General features: G+C 46.1%; 1 protein-coding gene across 2 annotated transcripts in view; it reads left to right on the forward strand.

The window, feature by feature from the left end:
* OPTN (optineurin) overlaps positions 1-3,707 on the forward strand; it is a 60,066-nt gene that overhangs the window by 40,903 nt on the left and 15,456 nt on the right. The window lies entirely within an intron of this gene.

The raw sequence follows: 3,707 nt of genomic DNA on the forward strand, positions 1-3,707 counted from the left end.
ATGAGTGCAATCCTGTGATACTTGTCTTTGACTAACTGACTTATTTCACTTAGCATGATACTCTCCAGGTCTCCCCATGCTGTCTCAAAGGGTAAGAGAGTCTTGTTTTTTACTGCTGTATAGTATTCCATGGTATAAATGTACCACAGCTTTTTTTATCCACTCATCTACTAATGGGTACTTGAGGTGCGTACTGAGTTTTAATAGGTGATGTCAAACAGTTTTCCTCAGTGGTTGTACCTGTTTTCATTCCAATCAACAGTATTATCAGTACTCATGCTTGTATATCCATATTTTTACATTTATTTTTAAGCATTCTGGTGGGTATATAATGATGTCTCATTTACTTTGCATTTCCTTGATGGCTTATAACAGCAGTCACCAACTGGTTGTCCACGGACCACTGGTGGTCAATGAGGTCTGAAAAGTTGGCGACCGCTGGTTTAAGGAAACCTTTGGAGCAGCAGTTGCCAACCAATGGTCCGTGGAGGTCTGAAAGGTTGGCGACCACTGGCTTATAAGATTGAGTACCTTTTCAAATGTTTACTGGCCATCTAGGTATCCCCTTTGTGAAGTGCCTGATCAGATCTTTGCCCATTTTTCTTCTGATTTGCTGGCTTTTCTTAATTTTTATAGGAGTTCTTCATATTTGTTGCATATTTTTTCACTCTTTGATTTGTTTTTTCACTCTTATCAAGGTATCTTTTGGTGGACAAAAGTTCATTTGTTGTTATAGTCCAATTTATCAGTTTTTCATTTATGATCAATACTTTTTGTGGCCTGTTTAAAAAACTTTCACTATCTTGAAGCCATGAAGATTTCCTCTATAGTGTCTTCTAAAAGTTTATTGTTTTTCCTTTTACATTAGGATCTAGAAACCACCTGGAATTAACTTTTCTATATGGAGATAGAGATAAAGATGAACATTTTTTCCTATATGAATATCCTGTTGACATGGCACTATTTATTAAAAAGGGCATCTTTTCTTAAGTACCCTGCTGCCTTCTTTGTCACATATTGTATCTATGTACCCATGCGTCTATTTCTGGACTCAGTACTGTTCCATTGGGCTATTTATATATCCTTGCGCCGTCTTTCTTATAAAGCATCAGAAGTTTTGAATTCTGGTAGAATAAGTCTTCCTTTACCTCAGTGATATAAGAAGTCTTCAGGTCTTCCTTCCCTTTTTCGTTTTCATATAAATTTTAGAAACCACTGATATTTTCTACTCACACAGAAAAGCCAACTGGGGTTTTGATTGGAATTGTATCAAATATATATCAATCAATGTGGAGATAACTGACATCTTTACAGCACTGACTCTTTCAATCCATGAATATGGCATATCTTCTTTAATTCTACTCAATAATTTACATATATAAAAGCTTAAGTGACCGTTATGCCAGATGACCAGGACGACTATGATGCGCTGCCCCCTGGTAGTCAGTGCGCTCCCACAGGGGGAGTACTGATCAGCCAGAAGCGGGGCTCGTGGCTGGCGAGCACAGTTGTAGTGGCAGGAGCCTCTCTCAACACTGCGGCGGTGCTACCAAGCAGTGGTGGCAGGCGCAGCAGGCCGAGATGAGCGTGAGTGGCCTGGTGCCTGGCCCCAGCTCAGGCTCCTCCCTGGGCACCTGCCACTTGGCACACTGCTACATCTCTTGGGGGATGTCCGACTGCCGGTTTAGGCTCGATCCCCTAGGGATCAGGCCTAAAATGGCAGTCAGACATCTCTCAAGGGATCCCAGATTGCAAGAGGGCACAGGCCAGGCTGAGGGATTCCTCCTCACCCCCCGTGCATGAATCCGTGCCCCAGGCCTCTAGTATTTTTGTAATCTTAGTAAAGATTTTGTTCTTTTATTAGATTACTAGAGACCCAGTGCATGAGATTCGTGCACTGGGTGGGGTTGGGGGAGCATTCCTTAGCCCAGCCTGTGCCCTCTCACAGTCCGGAACCCCTTGGGAAATGTCCACCTGCCTGCTTAGGCCCAATCCCCCTAAGCTGGCAGGCAGACATCCCTCTCACAGTCCAGGACCCCTTGCTCCTTACCATCTGCCTGGAGTGGAGGCAGGAGAGGTAGGAGAAGCTGGGCTTGCCAGCCGTGAGCCCAGCTTCTGGCTGAGCAGCGCTCCCCCTGTGGGAGTGCACTGACCACCAGGGGGCAGCTCCTGCGTTAAGCATCTGCCCCCTGGTGGTCAGTGTGTGTCATAGCAACAGGTCATTCCGCTATTTGCTCTATTTGCATATTATGCTTTTATTATATAGGATTCCTAGATATTTTATATTTTGATGATACTATTATAAATAGCATCTTTCTAAAAACTCCATTTTCTAAAGATTGCTGTTATATAGAAATACAATTGATTTTCATATATTGACTTTGTATGCAGTAAACTTGCTCAACTCACATTTTAATTCTAAAATTTCTGAACTGTTTTAGACTAATTATATCATCTGAATAATGATAGGGTTTGTTGTTTTTCCTTTCCAGTCTTTCTACTTTTTGTTTCTTTATCTTACCTTGTTACACTGGCTGAGACCCCAGTATCCTATATAATAAAAGGCTAATATGCAAATTGTCACCTCAACTGAGAGTTCAATCAGGGGGGTAGGGAGGGAGCCAGCCAGCCAAGCGCCCACAACTCCTCCCCTCAACCCCAATCAGGGGTGGAGCCCGCTGGTCAACTGTGCGCAGCCCCTCACCCCTGCCAGCCCAGCCCCATCAGCCCTGATCAGGGCAAGCCAGCTGGACCCCACCCATGCACGAATTCATGCACCGGGCCTCTAGTAATCCTATGTAATAAAGGGCTAATATGCAAATTGTCCCTTTGAGCGGAAGTTCAACCTACCGAGAGTTAGATGTGCACTGACCACCAGGGGGTGACATGGAACATGGTGGGCATCAGCAACGGGGCAGGCAGCCAGGGGAAGGGAGGCCCCTGGCTGGCAGCTGCTAGGGACCCTACCAGTGCACGATTCTGGTGCACTGGGCCTCTAGTGTTATCTATAATAAAAAAAGTGTAATATGCTAATTAGACCGGACAGCCAAACGACCTTCCGGATGTCCTTCCAGACAACCTTCTGGACGAAGCTGGGGTTGTGAGGGCCGAGGCAAGCCACCGCAGCTCCAAGGGCAGAGTCCCTTGCACAAATTTCATGCATCAGGCCTTTAGGATAACTATAGAGATGGCAGACAGTCTTGCCTTACTCCCATCTGAGACTGTGCTTTCAACATTTCACTATTAAGTGTGTGATGTTTGCTATGGGCTTTTTGTAGATATCACTTATCAAACTTATGAAATTTCCTTCTATCCTTGTTTGCCAAAAATGTTTATTTTGAATAGATGTTGGATTTTATGTAAGAAACTAGAGGCCTGGTGCATGAAATTCGTTCCAGGGGGTTGCACCCTCTCCAATCCAGGGCCCCTCGGGGGATGTCCTACTGCTAGTTTAGGCCCGATCGCACAGGGAGTCAGACATGTCCAGCAGTCAGACATCCCTCTCGCAATCCAGGACCACTGGCTCCTAACCACTCACCTGCCTGCCTGCCTAATGCCCCCAACTGCCCTCCCCTGCTGGCCTGGTCACCCCCAATGGCCCTCCCCTGCCAGCCTGGTTACCCCCAATGGCCCTCCCCTACCGGCCTGGTCGATCCCAACTGCCCTCCCCTGCCAGCCTGATCTCGCCCCCCACTCCCCTCCCCCGC

Source organism: Myotis davidii, unplaced genomic scaffold, assembly GCF_000327345.1.
Source record: "Myotis davidii unplaced genomic scaffold, ASM32734v1 scaffold749, whole genome shotgun sequence".
Classification (NCBI taxonomy): Eukaryota; Metazoa; Chordata; class Mammalia; order Chiroptera; family Vespertilionidae; genus Myotis; species Myotis davidii.